The 17,330-nt window shown below is 49.0% G+C and overlaps 2 long non-coding RNA genes across 4 annotated transcripts in view; one reads left to right on the top strand and one right to left on the bottom strand.

The window, feature by feature from the left end:
- LOC114816983 overlaps positions 1 to 17,330 on the top strand; it is a 45,667-nt gene that overhangs the window by 10,080 nt on the left and 18,257 nt on the right. The window lies entirely within an intron of this gene.
- Positions 1 to 17,330, bottom strand: part of LOC103171403 — a 37,723-nt gene that overhangs the window by 6,005 nt on the left and 14,388 nt on the right. For 2 of the 3 annotated variants that reach the window (XR_003764803.1, XR_005660880.1), the window contains exons 2-4: positions 16,592 to 17,180; positions 5,085 to 5,208; positions 430 to 1,544 (exon numbers count right to left, since the gene is read on the bottom strand). This is a non-coding gene — a long non-coding RNA (uncharacterized LOC103171403). Of the gene's footprint in view, positions 1 to 429; positions 1,545 to 5,084; positions 5,209 to 16,591; positions 17,181 to 17,330 lie in introns of those variants that run through there. The other variant, XR_003764805.1, reaches the window with a different exon arrangement.

Genomic DNA, 17,330 nt, shown 5'->3' with positions numbered 1-17,330 from the left:
TCCCGGTCCAACTTCCTGAGGGAATTTTCCCTCCTGGGGGCCATGATCTAGGCACTCAGAGTTCTGACAGAAATCAAAGCAAAAGCCTACAGCCAGGGCCTCAGCGGATCTTTCTTGAGATATTCCTGGCTCACAGGACGGAGTTTATCGTCTGATCCAATTTCAGAGTTGTCCTAAAATCGTGTAGCTGACTGGGCCACCACCCTAGCCCAGTGAGCTTTGGGCAGGAGTTCATTTATTTTATTTTTTTATGGTATCTTTTTAAGTGCTTACTATGCGCTGGGCACTGTTCTGAGCGCCAGGGGGGAATACAAGACAGGTTGAACACATTCCCTGCCCCACATGGGGCTCCCAGTCTTAATCCCCATGTCACAGCTGAGGTAACTCAGGCGCAGAGCAGTGCAGTGACTCTCCTGAGGTCACCCAGCAGACAAGCGGCGGAGCTGGTATTGGAACCCAGATCCTTCTGACTCCCAGGCCTGGGCTGTAGCCACTAGGCCCCACTCCTCCTCAAATGATTTTTGCATCCCAGATGCAAATAATTTTTATAAAATGGTGTTGCATATACAATGCCGCGGTGCCCTCATCTCTCCTACCTCCCGCCACTTAGCCAGGACGGCTCCGTCAGCCCCTGGCTGGGAAGGCGATGAGTTAGATTCCGCCCATTCCGCCGTTACTCTTTCGGGATGAGGTACCCTTTAGGAAGTCTTGTTTTCTCTTGGGACGCTCGGCTCCTTTTGTACGTCGGGCTCGGGAGGCTCTCTCTCCGGCCGGCCGACCGGCCGTTAGGAGCTTCTCCGCCTGCAAGGCGCCACGAGGAGTCACGGAGGAGAGAAGACGCAGCCCCTCGGCTCGAGGAGCTTACAGTCGACGAGGCGAGACAGGACAAGCCCGTATACACACACACGCACACGTACACACGCACACACAAACACACAGGACAGCAAAGTACATCGACCGTGTGCCCGGGACGTAATCGGGTACAGCGTACACGGAAACGAAGGACCGAAGCATCCCCAAGTGGGTCGATGGGGGCGCGTCGAGACGGGAATGCCGAAGGACCACTGGGAAGACCGTGGCGGCTTTAGGGGAGGAGCGAGCGTTCCACAGGAGGGAAGGGGATGGCCCGTCGGGGAAGAGGAGGACGGAGAAACAGAATGTGCCGGGGTTAAGGCTCTGGCGATTCGAACGGGGCGGTCTTTGGCTAGAGAAGAGCTAAGGGAGCAGGAGGCGGAGGCCGGTAGGGACGGGGGGAATCGTAGGGTTAAGGGGCTCACGACGGCCGGGTGGGAATTGTTTCGAGGGGGCGACGGACGGGAGTCACCGTTGGCTTCAGAGCTGGGGCTCGACGTGGCGAGGAGAACGCTGTCGGAGGAAGACGATTCTGCCGCCGGCGGTCGGTCGGGGCGGAGGCCCGTGGGGCGGCTGGGAGACGCCTTCCGAAATCCGGGTCAGTGACAGGGCAGCCGCCGACAGAGAAATATTGGGCTGGAGAGGCGAGAGGTCAGAGCTGCAGCTGCTGGTCTTGGAGGGGTCCTCATGGCCTGAAAGAGGTAAAGAGCACTTTCCTAAACGCCTAGCTTCCTCCCGGAGAATGGCTTGGTTCGGAGCGGCTGGGGTTAATCGTAGTAACTGTGGTATCCGTCGTGCTTCCACTACGTGCCAGGCACCGTACTGAGCGCTGGGGCGGATACAAGCAAATCGGGTCGGACGCAGTCCCTGTCCCACGTGGGGCTCACAGTCTCAGTCCCCATTTTACAGATGTGGGAACTGAGGCCCAGAGAAGTGAAGTGACTTGCCCACGGTGGTGGAACCGGGATGGGAACCCATGACCTTCTGACTCCCAGGTTCTATCCACTATGCCTCTGCCTCCTTGGAGATAAAAACCCTCTCCCTTCAAAGAGGCGACCAAGCAGTCATATTTATTGAGCACTTACTCTGTGCAGAGCTCACATTCTGAGTAGGGGGGGGGGGGAAACAGGGATTGAATCCTCATTTTATAGCTAAGGAAATGGAGGCACAGAGAAGTGATTTGCCCAGGGTCACCCAGCTGGCAAGTGGCAGATAGGGGATTCGAACCCAACCGCCGTGACTCCCAAGCCCGTGCTCTCTCCACGGGGACACGCTGCTTCCTATATCCCAGGTCATAGTTAGCGGGCGAAAGAATATTGAGGGGTATGTTTGTTGATAAAAGCTTTGCCTTCTCTAGATGCGTAGCGTAGAACGCAGCGGGTATTGGAGGCCTACATATCAATCAATCATTTATTGAACCCTTACTGTGTGCAGAGCACTGCACTAAGCATCCCTGATCAATCAATCAGTCATTTATTGAACCCTTACTGTGTGCAGAGCACTGCACTAAGCATTTGGGAGAGTACTGTATAACAGAGTTCTAGAGTCTGTTTTGGCTAAGTGAGCTCTCTAGACCGTAAGCTCGTTGTGGGCAGGGAAGGTTTCTGTTTATTGTTATGTTGTAATAATGATGGCGTTTGTTAAGCGCTTACTATGTGCAGAGCACTGTTCTAAGCACTGGGGGAGATACAGGGGAATCAGGTTGGCCCAAGTGAGGCTCACAGTCTTCATCCCCGTTTTACAGATGAGGGAACTGAGGCACAGAGAAGTGAAGTGACTCGCCCACAGTCACACAGCTGACAAGTGGCAGAGCCGGGAGTCGGACCTCTGACTCCGAAGCCCAGGCTCTTTCCACTGAGCCACGCTGCTTCCCAAAGTAAGTGCTTAACAAATACCATAATAATAATTACTCATTATTATTATTATCATTGCTACACTGTACTCTCCCGAGTGCTTAGTAGAGTGCTCTGCGCACGATAAGTGTTCAACGAATAGGGTCGAGTGAATGCATAAATAAAGAGTTGGTAGACACAGTCCCTGCCAACAACAAGCTTACAGCCAACAGTCTAGTTTTATAGTCCACTTCCAATCCACCATGCTGCAATTAGACATGCTAATATGGGCAAAAGATACGTGAACAGCGGACAGTTATCGAATCCCCCAGATCTCATACTAGCTATTGGTTTCAGCCAATCTTTTCCCAGAGTGGCAAACGATTTGCAAAAGTGATGCTGAAAACCTAGAATTTAGAATTTTGACACCCGTGTGTGGCTCTTCTGCGACTCACTAACCCAGTTGGTCTGGCAGATAGGTTTCTAAAGCCATTCACCCCCCCAACCAACGTCGGCCGCTTCTGTCGTCTTCACTTCCTTCTGCTCGCCCCTGTCACTGACTGGAGCGAACATTATAGGCTGACCGTACTCTTTGGGTTCAAAACCAGAATGTCAAATCCTCTTCCAAGCTCTCGCCCCTTCCTCTTCCCCTTGGGAGCCCTGAGGGCGGAGGGAAGGAAGGTGGAACGTCGCGGCTCCCCCTCCATCTCGGAACGAACCGTACTGCCGTGTCTCAGGACGCCCTGGGACCCAAACGGCGTCTGTGCCCAGAGCGGTTCATTCTGTACACTGCTGTGCACGCTCTGAGTGCTCAATAAATAGCGGTGATTGGATATGGAAGTCTGAGTACGGTCAGTTTGTGTGCATGTGTTTTCACCCCCTCCCTTCAGATGCGGGATGGGGCTTGTCGATCAACCTCAGATGGATATCCTCCCCAGCACTTAGTACAGGGCTTGTCGCTTAGTAGGCACTTAACAAGTGCCACAATTATTATCAATTAGGGGACATTATCATTAGGGTGACAGCACGTCTCCTTCCAGTTGTGATGTAATATCAGAGGAACGGTTATGTGCATGCTTATGCCGTCGCTCCAATACAGGGTTTTTCTTGGAGATGGATTCTTCTAGAATGCATCCTTGGTCTTATCAGAGAACAGACTGAATTTAAAGGGTACAAGAGCAACTTGGGTTGACTAGAGAAGCAGTGTGGCCTAGTGGATAGAGCGTGAGCGTGGGAGTCATTCATTCATTCAATAGTATTTATTGAGCGCTTACTATGTGCAGAGCACTGTACCAAGCGCTTGGAATGAACAAGTCGGCAACAGATAGAGACGGTCCCTGCCGTTTGACGGGCGTACGTTCTGATCGGGGGAGACGGACAGGCGAGAACGATGGCAGTAAATAGAGTCGAGGGGAAGAACATCTCGTAAAAACAGTGGCGACTAAATAGAATCAAGGCGATGTACATTTCATTAACAAAATAATCGGAAAGGCCTGGGTCTGGCTCTGCCAGTCGTCTGCTGTGAGAACTTGGGCAAGCCCGTCAAAGGGCAGGGACTGTATCTGTTACCCATTTGTCCATTCCAAGCGCTTAGTACGGTGCTCTGCACAAAGTAAGCGCTCAATAAATACTAGTGAATGAATGAATGAATTTAACTTCTCTGGACCTCAGTTACCACATCAGTAAAATGGGGATTAAGACAGTGAGCCCCATGGGGGACCCGGACTGTGTCCAAACTGATTAGCTTGTATCTACCCCAGTGTGTAGAACAGTGCCGGGCCCAAAGTAAGTGCTTAACCAATACCATAATAATAATCACTCCTATTATTATTGCCATACTGTACTCTCCCGAGCGCTTAGTACAGTGCTGTGCACACAGTAAGCACTCAATAAGTACCATTTCATTAAGATCCTGAATGAGGATGGAAGACGCTTTAAGATTCCAGTGATTGAAAGAGCTAAATGTCTATGGCCTGAATGAATACCGTGTGCCAAGACATACTCCCCACCTAAAAGAAAACATCGGACGGTAGGAACACCAAGAGGGGAGAGACACGATTCATCGGACGTAAAGGATTGGGTTTATTTTCTGAATTTCCTGGGTGACCGGTCAGGTCAGGATGTGGAGAAAAACCTGCTTGGAATAGATTTGGAATGGAAACTAGTTTCCTTGGAAACAGAAAAGGGGAGCGAGTTGGGAAAATCACTTTTTCCAGAAAGAAGTCTAACCGGAGAAGGCCAGAGAGAGAAAAGGAATGAAGCGAAATGAGGACTGGGAGCCCCATGGGGGACGTGGACTGCGTCCAACCTCATTAGCCTGTGTCTACCCTAGCGCTTAGAGCAGTACCTGGCACATGGTGAGTGCTTCGGAAATACCTTTGAAAAAAAATAGAAACATACTGTCATCTGAAGCTCGTCATGGCGGGAAGTGTGTCTGCCAACTCCTGCTGTACTGTACTCTCCCAAGTACGTAGTACGGTGCTCTGCACATAGTAAGCGCTCAGGAAACGCAATCGCTGATGATCTGCGAAGAAGGAAAATTTTTCCACTGAGAACATTTAAGATCTTTAAAGATCCTATAGACTGTGGACTCCTTATGGGCAGGGATTGTGTCTAGCGACTCCATTGGATTGTACTTCCCCAAGTGCTTAGAATAGCGCTCTGCACACCGAAAGCACCCAATGAATATCAGCGATTCACCCATCTTTTGCTTCCGGAGATGGAGGCCAGTAACCCTGCAAAATACCTGTGGCATAAAGCTTTCGATGGGGCATGTCTCTATCTGTTGCCGATTTGTACATTCCAAGCGCATAGTACAGTGCTCTGCACATAGTAAGCGCTCAATAAATACTATTGAATGAATGAATAATAATGGTATTTGTTAAACATTTACAGTGTGCCAGGCACTGTACTAAGCACTGGGGTGGATACAAGCAGATCAGGCTGGACAGTGTCTCTGTCCCACATACGGCGCCCAGTCTTACTTCCCATTTTTCCGATGAGATAACTGAGGCACAGAGAAGTGCCCAAGGCCACAGAGCAGACAAGTGGCTGATGTGTCCATCCTGATGATCTTGTATCTACCCCAGCGCATGGTACAGTGCTTGACACGTAGTAAGTGCTTAACAGATACCATTATTATTATCACCCTGGAAAATATCTGCGGCATAAAACGTTGGACGAGGCATGTGCCAACTCTTGTTGCCTTGTACTCTCCCCAGTGCCCTGCACGAAGGAAACGCTCAATAAATACCACTGATCGATGTAGTCAGGGACTGGTCACGGATTAACCAGGGGCTCCGTTTCCGACCAGGAGCTAGAAACGGGTCAAATTCAGTCTACGCTTCTCTTAGAGAAGCAGTGTGGCGTAGTGGAAAGAGCATGGGCTTTGGAGTCAGGGCTCATGAGTTCAAATCCCAGCTCTGCCACTTGTCAGCTGTGTGACTGTGGGCAAGTCACTTAACTTCTCTGTGCCTCAGTTCCCTCATCTGTAAAATGGGGATTAAGACTGTGAGCCCCACGTGGGACTACCTGATTCCCCTGTGTTTACCCCAGCGCTTAGAACAGTGCTCTGCACATAGTAAGCGCTTAACAAATACCAACATTATTATTATTATTTTGGTGGAGGGAAAGGTGGCATGAAGACCGAAGATGGTGAACAGGCCTCATGTCGGATGGGGGGTCTTCTGGGGGAATCCCACCTCTCTGGGCAAGGGCACCGGCCCCCCCCACCCCCTCCGATTCAGAGATGCTGGGGTCGTCGATCCCGCAACCCCTGGCCGACCCAAACACCCAAGAAGGACCAGAATCGATCGATGCTATTGGTTGAGCGCTTACTACGTGCAGACCCTCTCAGGATGGCATCTGGAGAGTTTCCAGTCCTCTACCAGTCTTGGCTACGGGAGGGAGAGTCGAGCCGAGGCATGCCCAGTCCGTTCTCAGCTCGGGCAGTGGCCAGCTAGCGGAAGGCCATCTGTTACAAGTCACAATTCACCCTTGCTGGGCGGGGGTGCCAAGGTAGAGAACCGAGGGCGGAGGCTCAGGTTTACTGCGTGGAAGGAGGCCCTGGGCAACCGCTTGCATACTTTTGCCAAGAAAACTCTATGGATACGCTACCGGAACGATCGTAGATGGAGATGGGGCGTTCTGGGAGAGATGTGTCCAACCAGGAGTCGTTAGGGGTCAGAAATTAAATTAAAACTCACCTCCTCTGAGAGGCCTTCCCAGACTGAGCTCCCCTTCTCTCTCTACTCCCTTTACCGCCCCCCCTTCACCTCTCCGCAGCTTAACCCTCTTTTCCCCCCATCTCCCTCTGCTCCTCCCCCTCTCCCTTCCCATCCCCTCAGCACTTTACTCGTCCGCTCAACTGTCTATATTTTCATCACCCTATTTATTTTGTTAATGAAATGTACATCGCCTCGATTCTATTTAGTCGCCATCGTTTTTACGAGAGGTTCTTCCCCTCGACTCTGTTTATCGCCGTCGTTCTCGTCCGTCCGTCTCCCCCGATTAGACCGTGAGCCCGTCAAACGGCAGGGACCGTCTCTGTCTGTTGCCGACTTGTTCATTCCGAGCGCTTAGTACAGTGCTCTGCACATAGTAAGCGCTCAATAAATACTATTGAATGAACGTGTCCAGGTAGTCGCTACGGGTCAGGGACGACTCGACGGCGTTAGCCAAGACTATGGGCAGAGCACTGTACTAAGCCCTTGGTAAAGCACAATACACCAAAGTTGGTAGAAACGTTCCCTGCCCAAAAGGAACTTACAATCTAGAGGGGGAGATAGATGTAAAAATAAATTACGGGTCTGTCTATAAGTGCGGGGCGGGGCGGGGGGGGGGGCATGTTCTCTGTCCACAAACGGTATTAGATCTCGATTGTTATTTAAACGGTTTTAGGAATTGGACTGAGACGCTCGGAACGTGTTTGCTGTTCTTCTGTCTCTGGGGAGGCACCCAGAAGCGGCAACGAACATCCTCCTACGAAAGATGACCTTTAGGAAAAAGTCAAGCGCAACACAGAAACTGTTGGGAAAACATGTAGGAGATCAGAAAGCAGTGTCCTGTTCCGTTGTAACCTAGAGGGCAAGGGATTTGTCTCACTATAGTCCTCTTCTAAATGCTCAGTGTTCGGTGATCGTGGTATTTGTTAAGCTCTCACTATGTGCCAAGCACCGCTCTGAACATTGTAAGCGCTCAGTAAGTACCACTGATTGATCATTTGGTGGCCTTTTTTTCCAGTGGTATTTGTTAAGCGCTTACTATGTGCCAGGCACTGTACTAAGCACTGGGGTAGAGACAGACAGTGAGACTGGACACAGTCCCTGTCCCTCGAGGGGCTCACGGCCTTAATCCCCATTTTACAGATGAAGTCAGCGAGGCACAGAGAATCGATCAATCACTTAGTTAAGCTGTCTGTCCCAGCCTCAGAGTCACTACTTAAAGACCCCCAAGATCTCCAATTCTTCAGTACAGCGGTCTAGCCTAGAGCTCCTTCCCCCTCCATATGTGCCAGACCACTTCTCTCTCCATCTTCAAAGCCTCTCATCTCCTCCAAGAGGCCTTCCCCGATCAAACTCTCTTCTCCCCGGCTCCCTCTCCCTTTCTGCGGCGCCTATAAATAATAATAATAATTGTGGAATTTAAGTGCTTACTCTGTGCCAGGCACCGTACTAAGCACTGGGGTGGATACAGGAAAATTGGGTGGGACCCACTCCCTGTCCCACGTGGGGCTCACAGGGGTCAGATGAGATGAGGTAAACTGAGGTCCGGAGAAGTGAAGTGACTTGTCCGAGGTTCATTCATTCATCCAATAGTATTCATTGAGCGCTTACTATGTGCAGAGCACTGTACTAAGCGCTTGGAATGAACAAGTCGGCAACAGATAGAGACAGTCCCTGCCCTTTGACGGGTTTACAGTCTGATCGGGGGAGACGGGCAGACGAGAACAGTGGCAATAAATGGAGGTCACACACAGCAGACAAGTGGCGGAGCCGGGATTAGAACCCGTGACCTTCTGACTCCCAGGGCCGGGCTCTACTTGGATCTGTGCCTTTTGGGCATTTGGAATTCGCCCCACCCTCAGCCCCACGCCACGTCAGTACATATCTCTAAATTATTTCTATTAATGTCTGCCTCCCCGTTCCTTGTGGCAGGGAACGTGTCTAACCGACTCTGTCGTATTGGACTCTCCCAAGCGCTTAGTACAGTGCTCTGCATACAGTAAGCACCCAATAAACACCTTTAATCGATTGATCGATCTGCCCCCAGCGAAGGCTCAGTAAGTACTGCCGGTTCTCCGTTTATCGACTGACCTTCTCAAACCACCCAACCAAGATGGAGAGCAGGTGCAGTCTGGAAAACGGGAAGTGTGCACAGAAGGGTAGGAAAATTTAAATCTGGAGAGTTGTTCTGGCCCCATCTTTGCCATTTGGATTTGTTCTCCCTTTCCCACTTGCCAGTTCTTTGAAGAATGAAGAATGTAAAAAAATAAAACAAGGCATTCTTTCATTTCCCTTAGCAAACAGGCCCACAGACTGTCCCGCATATCAAACTGGCCCTGGGAGAACACGTCGACATCCGGTTATGCGGTTTTAGAAACCTGAGGTAAAAAGGTTGGAAAAATCATTTTCTCACAGTTATGTGGCTGGAGACTAGGTCCTTCTGGAGTAAATGACCTCCTCTTACCTTTCTCTCCCCGTGTTCACTCTTTCCCTCCTTTGGAAGTGCCCTGGCGTTGGGACCAGCAGTAGTTGTGATGGTATCTATTGAACTCCCACTGGGTGCAGTGCACTGTACTAAACGCTTGGGAAATCACAGTGGAAGCCCAAGACATGGGAGAAGCAGCGTGGCCCAGTGGAAAGAGCACGGTCCTGGGAGTCAGAGGAGCTGGGTTCTAATCTCACCTCTGCCACTTGCTTGCGGTGCGATGTTGGGCAAATCACCCGACTGCTCTGTTTCCCTGTAGAATGGCGATTAAATGACTGGTCTCCTTCCCACTTAAACTGTGCTACTCATGAGGGACAGGGATTATGTCTGTTCTGATAGTAGTATATCTAGCCTAGCGCCTAGCACAGTGCTTGGCACATAGTAAGAGTTTAACCACCACCGCTAATATTAACTAGGATTATTGCCTGCCCGCAAGGAGCGTATGGTATATAAGGGGCAAAGCATTACATTCGAAGCGGCATTCGCTTTCCACCAGCGAATGAGAAGAAGCGTGGCCTCGTGGAAAGAGCCCGGGCCTGGGAGTCAGACGTCCTGGGTTCTAATCCTGGCTGCGCCACTTGTCTGCTCTGTGAAGGTGGGCAAGTCGCTTTGCTTCTCTGGGCCTCACTGCCCTCATGTGTAAAGTGAGGATGAAGACCGTGTGTCCCATGTGTGTCAGGGACCGTGTCCAACCCCATCATCCTGTAACTACCTCGGTTCTTAGAACAGTGCCTGGCAAGTGCTCAGCACTTAACAAATACCATAATTATCATTATTATTATTAGAAAGAGTACTGATACCAAGTCCTGGTAATAAAGATAAAAATAATCCTTCTCCTTATCAGTATTGTTATCCTTAATGTTATTATTATGATTATTGCTATCATTAGTAGCAGAACTTGGTTTCAGCACTTTTTCTCTCCTGCGAGGTTGAAGGGAAATCATATCCCTAACTGTTCTGATTTTAAGAACTTAGATGCTCCACAGCTTCACTCAGCCATCTCAGGCCTGAGCTGGTGCTCACGTGAAACCATTTCTTGGTCTCTGAGCAGGGTGAATGCTATTCGCCTTAATCAACCAGGGGAAGGGATGAGAGAGGCAATTTAATTTGGTTTTAATTAGCAAGGTGAGCTTTTTCCTCTTCGTGTTTGCCTTTCCTGACCAAACGTCCATCGGACCTCATTTTGATTGGAAATGAAATGCAGGTAGTAATGGAATCACTCTAAAATCGGATAACTTTGTCAGATTTTTACGGAGCGACCGTCAGTCTCCGTGGCTTAACGAGTTCATCCGAGCGAATGCCATTCTGGAGATGTGTTGAGACAAAGCGTTTAGTTGTCACCGGTGGAATTAAAGCGTAGCCAGCTATCAAATGAGTCAACATTAATATCCTTATTTCTACCCGAAAGTAAACCCCGAGGAGCATTCATCAGGGGTCCGACGGAGTAAGGAGAATTCTTAAAATGGTAGACGATCTGTGTAAATAACATCTGGATCGTCAGCCAGCCAAGCTCTCCAAAAGTCGACCCCAAATATTCAGTAAATACTGGAGGATCTTTAATATTTTCTTTCCTTCTCCCTATTTGAATTTTCCCAGAGTCTTTCGTGGTCTGTATACTTACCCCCAGTGACTGAGCAGAACCGGAAAATGTCATAGTGCTTGTGTTTATATTTTATGTAAATGTTGCCTTCAAACCTGCTCTGGATAACCCCGAGATTCCATACGATCCAAGACAAAAAAGAACAACTCCCCCAAATCAATCTACTACCCAGTCAATCTGTGGAAAAAGCAAAGACCTGGGTGCCGGAGGACCTGTGTTCTAATCCTGCTCTGCCATCTGCCTGCTGGGTGATCTCGATGAAATCACATCTCTCTGCCTCACTTTCCTCATCTATGCAATGAGGATAAAATATGTTGGGTTTTTTTTTTTTTACTGGTATTTGTTAACTGCTTACTGTGTGTCAGGCAAGGTACCAAGCACTGGGGTAGATACAATAATGTTGGTATTTGTTAAGCGCTTACTATGTGCAGAGCCCTGTTCTACGCCCTGGGGTGGAGACAGGGTAATCAGGTTGTCCCACGTGAGGCTCACAGTCTTAATCCCCATTTTACAGATGAGGTCACTGAGGCACAGAGAAATGAAGTGACTTGTCCACAGTCACACAGCTGACAAGTGGCAGAGCAGGGATTTGAACCCATGACCTCTGACTCCCAAGCCCGGGCTCTTGCCACTGAGCCACGCTGCTTCTCAGGTTGAACAGAGTCCTTGTCCCACACGGGGCACAGAGAAGTGAACTCAGGTCCTTCTGACTCCGAGGCCCATGCTCTATCCACTAGGCCGTGCTGCTTCTCCGTTGCCAGGAACGGAGCGAAATGAATGTTTTGACAGTCAAAAAATTGTTTCCCCGGTTGGCGTTCCACCTTCTGTTTAAAAAACACAAAGCAAAACAAAACAATCTTTTTAAAAAGCCCCCTGTGGTTTGAAATTAGTGGGAACTCGAGAGCATTATTCATCCTTGAATAGCCGGAGAAAGATTTTTTTTTTATTAGCTGCATCGAAAACCTTTGTTTAGGAGGAAACTACAACACAATTAAAAATTAGAGGGCGGTAGACTAGGCGCGTGAATCCACCAGAGGGAAAACGAGATTCGTCTGGTGGAAGGGACTGCTGGAGGTTGGTTTTAGCCTGCAGGGTTTTGGGGGGTGAGGGGGGAGACAGCAAGGTTACATCTGGAATCAAGTCCCCCGTCTTGCCCTCTGGCGAGTGACTGCAGAGAGAAGCAGCGTGGCCTAATGGCTAGAGCCGGGGCCGGGGAGTCAGAAGGTCATGGGTCCTAATCCCGGCTCTGCTCCTCGTCTGCTCTGTGACCTTGGGCAAATCACTTGACTTCTCTGGGCCTCCGTTCCCTCATCTGAAAAATGGGGATTGAGACTGTGAGCCCCACATGGGACAGGGACTTGATTTGCTTGTATCTACCCCAGTGCTTAAAACATGGTAAGCACTTAACAAATACCATCATCATTATTATCATTATTATTATTATTATTAGAGAGTTTTGGACTTCCCTTTGTTGCTGTCCCCTAGCTACCCATTAAACTGTTTCCTTACATATAATTTATTCTCTTCACTAAATCTCTCCTGTCTTAAGTTAAATGCCATGCTCGTTTTCCATTTTCCGGATCATTAATTAAGATGTTAAATCAAACTGGTCTGACAAGGATGCATAGATCACCATATTAAGCACCTGACTTTGCAAAGGATCATGGTAATAATAGTGATATTTGTTAAGCACGTACTAGGTGCCAGACACTGTACTAAGCACTGGGTACAAGATAACAGGTCCCACCTGGGGCTCACATTCTAAGTAGGAGGGAGTACAGGTGTTGAATCCCCATTTTGCAAATGAGGGTACTGAGGCCCAGAGAAGTAAAGTGACTGGCCCAAGGTCACACAGCAGGTAAGTGGAAGACCCGGGATCAGAACCCGGGTCCTCTGACTCCCAGGCCTGGGCTCTTTCCACTAGGCCACACTGCTTCTCCAATAATTTCCTCATCTCCTTTTACAGGTTTGCAATTGTTTGTTGTCCGAGAGTCACTCTCTCCTTTTCGATGTTGCCGAAAATGAATTTCCAAAGAGTTGGAGACACAGGTTTTAGTGAATCCAAACAGATCATGGGTTGAGTGGCTAACAGGAAATCAATCAATTGTATTTATTGAGCACCTACTGCGTGCAGAGCACTGGATGAAGCACTTAGGAAAGAGCCGTATAACAGAGTTGGGAGGCACCTTCCCTGTCCACAGTGAGTTTACAGTCTCTGTTGATGGATTTCAGGATATTGGCATTTTCTCTCTTTTTAAGGACTTCTGCGGCAAAAAGTATTGAGGTACTTAGAAAATTCATTCGCTGCCAGCAGTCAAAGTAGAGGACTCAAATTATTCCACTTTAGTAAGAGGGAACATTAATAAGGAGCTATAAATTGCCAAGAGAAATTTAGCTAATTTATCTTATTGTTCTTTTCCATATAATGAATGGTGAAATGGTGGTTATCTTAAGAAGGACTACAGTTAGCTGAAATTTTCAATCAGAGTGGTAGGTTCATGGAAACTCATCATCTAAATAGGGAGTTGAGGAATAAGTCCTGTGTGAGACATAATTTCTTAACCTATCTTTTTTTTTCTGGGATAAAAGGGGGAAAATTTCATCAGCACCCATCCTAGTTATCGAGCACTTACCGTGTGCAAAGAACCCCGCACTAAGCACTGGGGAGAATACAATCTAACAGAGTCGGTAGACATATTACCCGCCCACAATGAGCTTACAGTTTGGAGCTGTATCCAGGGATAAAAAAACAAAAGCAGAGGCTAAAAATGAAATACTTCTCGTTGATTCGGATAAAAATTCTAGTCTCTCCTTCGGCGGTATCAAGGTTAGAGAATACCTTTTTTTTTTTTTTTTTTTTTTTTCTGACAGCCAACTTTTTCTGGCCTCTGTGCATTTTATGTTCAAATTTATATTCCCCCCGCAGCATAGCACCAGAAGGGAGCCAGGCTGGTTGGGAATATTGAGGATCTGTTGAGGGATGAGCAGGCAGTGGCTGCCATTTTGCTTCTCAGCATCTCCCACGTCTGTGCCGCTCAAATTATAGAAAGAAGTTAGAGATGGTTCTTTTCTCCTCTACAGTCCAGGGGTATTAACCGGACTACTCTCTCTTAGGGGTCTCTTCACACTACCTTAAGATTGAGACCGTGAACACCGTGTGGGACAGGGGGTGGGTCCAAGCTGATGAGCTTGTCTCTACCCCAGTACTTGGTACAGTGCCCGGCACAGAGTAAGTGCTTTAGAAACACCACACATATCCAAAGAGACACACCCACCTACAGGTTACGATGGTCACAGAGAGCAGCCTGCTCAACCGGCAGACGTTAAAACATCTCCATCCCGTTCCCACATCCACCCTCGGTTCCTACAGAGGTTTGCGGCCGAAGGATTTCTCTAGCTGCTCTCCCTGAATGCTAATGTGGCCGCGTGTGGCTTCGTGGGCTGAGGTTTTCCGTACCTCGGATGAGACAAAAAGTCGCACTCTAATGCCATGGAGTTCCAAAACTCCGTAGAAGCAGCGTGGCCAGTGGGTAGAGCCCAGCCTGGAAGTCAGAGGGACCTGGGTTCTAATCCCGGCTCCCCCACTTGTCCGCTGGATGACCTTCACTTCTCCGTGCCGCAGTTGCCTCATCTGGAAAATGGGAATGAAGACTGTGAACCCCTTGTGGGACAGGGACCGTGTCCAACCTGATTAGCTTGTATCTACCCCAGTGTTTAGAACGGTGCCTGGCACACAGTAAGCGCTTAACAAATACCATTTGAAAAATAACAACAAAAAAATGTGATTTTCTTGCAAAGCTGTAATGCCTCAGCCTCACCTTTATTGGCTGTTTTCATGCGGAGAGGCAGAGTCGGATATGACAAGAAGACACCGAGGTGCCTCGTCTAACCCTGCAAGGCAGAATTACTGTCAACGTTTGTAAAATCGATCCCGCAATATTCATGGACGTCGTGGGGAACTCTTACGACTTGCCCGGAGCCTTTCAAATCCCTTTTGTTTTTCAGCAGGGATTGTGCCTATCTCTTGGTTTTTGGTTTTTTTAATGATGTTTCTTACGCACTTACTATGCGTCAGGGCTGGGGTCGAAACAAGTGGATTAGGTCGGACACAGTCCCTGTTCCACATGGGGCTCACGGTCTAAGTAGGAGGGAGAACAGCTACTGGATCCCCATTTTCACTGTTGAAGAAATGGAGGCACAGAGAACTTAAGTGCTCTGCCCAAGGTCACACAGCTGGCAAGTGATGGAACCTGGATTAGACCCCCCAGGTCCTCTTACTCGCAGGCCTGGGCTCTTTCCACTAGGCCACATTGCCACCCGCTCTGTTGTACTCTCCTTAGTGCTTACTGCAGTGCTCCTGAACACTGCAAGTGCTCGTTAAATACTACTGATTGATTGACCCAGGGGATGCAGTCAGTTAATCAATCAGTGGTATTTATTGAGCATTTACTGTGTGCAGAGTTGTGTACTAAGCACTTGGGACAGCACAATACAACAGAGTTGGGAGACACATTCTGGCCCACAGTGAGCTTACGGTCTAGAGGGTGAGACAGACGTTGGTCAATCATTTGACGGTATCGAGCGATTACCCTGCGCAGATCACTGTACTAAGCGTTTGGGGGAGTGCAATACAACAGAGTTGGTAGACATGTTCCCTGCCCACAAGGAGCTAAGATCTCTTGATGATTCTCATCGTCCCTCTATTTCCACCTCAGCATGAAAGCCAAGCTTGGAAAACATCCAATTCCTTCCTGGCTGACCACATCATGGGGCGAGACTGCTTTTTTTATTTTAAGCATTAAAAATGCCTTACACCTTTTATCTTTCAAGCTAGGAGTGTGAGGAAGATTTTTTTTTTAACTGTTCTGTACTTTCCTTACTCTGTTAGAAATTGGGTTTTTTTGTTTGACTTTTTTCTTTTTTTTTTTTAACGGTATTTGTTAAACACTTTCTATGTGTCAGGCGCTGTAGGAAGCGCTGGGGAAGATACAGGTTAAGCAGGTCGGACACAGTCCGTGTCCCACATGAGGCTCACGGTCTTAATCCCCGTTTTGCAGGTGAGGGAGCTGAGGCGGAAGGAAGCGAAATGACTTGCCTAAGTTCACACAGCCGGCAAGTGGCGGAGCTGGGATGAGAACCCAGGTCCTTCTGACTCCCAGGCTCTTTCCACTAGGCCACGCTGCTTCTCAACTGTTGGCAAAGGGATTGCAAAAAATGACCATTTCTTCCCTCATGCGCTCTTTGTCCCAGATGGTTCTCACCTACATGGCACTTCCCGCTTGGTTTAAAAATCCCCCTGTCGATGGTATTTATTGAGCACTTACTATGCAGGGCACTGAACTGAGCGCTTGGGAGAGGCCAACAGAACAGAGTCGGTAGGCATGTTCCGTGCCCACAACGAGCTTACAGTCCAGAGGGGGAGATAGACATTTGTAAAAATAAACGTAAGTGCTGGGGGGCTGAGGGAGAGGTGACCAAAGGGAGCAAATCTAAGTGCAGTGGTTGAGAAAATCGCCCCTGAGAAAAAAGACAAAAGTCTCTGAGAAAATAGCACTTCCAAGTCAAGGGACATGGCCGACATCACATACACTTCACTTACCTTAATCCTGTTGGAGTTTGACGCTCCCCATCCCGGAGGATTCGGGAATCTTAAAGTAAGGCCATCCGACCGCCTGCAGTGGAGGTATTTGAACAGCGGCCCAGCCTTTGTACAATGCACCAGCAAGGAGATGGTCGATGCGGACATGGCTCCAGCCAAGGAGGAAGTGTGTTGGGGGATCTGGGATGGCTCAGGGGTTCAGCAGATATGGCAGAACCGGGGATTTGTTTCCACAGCGGCTCCCCCAGAAGATGGGAGCGGGGGCGGTGTTCGCGAGTTCTTTGATCTTGACGGGATTGCTTCGAGGGATGGCGAAGAGACGCGGGGTGATCTCGATCCATTCCTTATTCATTCAGCCCATCCTACACGACCCTCCCGCTCCAAAATGATCGTCTCAGTGACCCTCCTGTCAGACGTCTCCAGGGGAAGGGTAAAGAGAGGGAGCCGGCCTGTTCGCCCCCTCCGAGAAGCGGTTCCTCCGTATGAGAGTGTTGGGTGGAGAGATTCCGCGGTGGCTCTCTCTGCCATCTCTGTTGGGCAGAGGAATCGAGGGCTTCGCTCTCCGGAGCTGTCAGTCCATCCTCGTGATCTAAATGGAAGGAGAGAAAGAAACAAAGGAAAAGAAATCAGGGGAGCTGGAAGAAATCAATGAAAACTAAGGGGAGTAAAGCAAAATCAGAAGGAAAGGATGATTCATTCATTCATTTGTATTTATCAAGTGCTTACTGTGTGCAGAGCA

This window comes from Ornithorhynchus anatinus, chromosome 15 (assembly GCF_004115215.2).
Source record: "Ornithorhynchus anatinus isolate Pmale09 chromosome 15, mOrnAna1.pri.v4, whole genome shotgun sequence".
In the NCBI taxonomy this organism is placed as follows: Eukaryota; Metazoa; Chordata; class Mammalia; order Monotremata; family Ornithorhynchidae; genus Ornithorhynchus; species Ornithorhynchus anatinus.
This window is presented reverse-complemented; position numbering and strand designations above follow the sequence as displayed.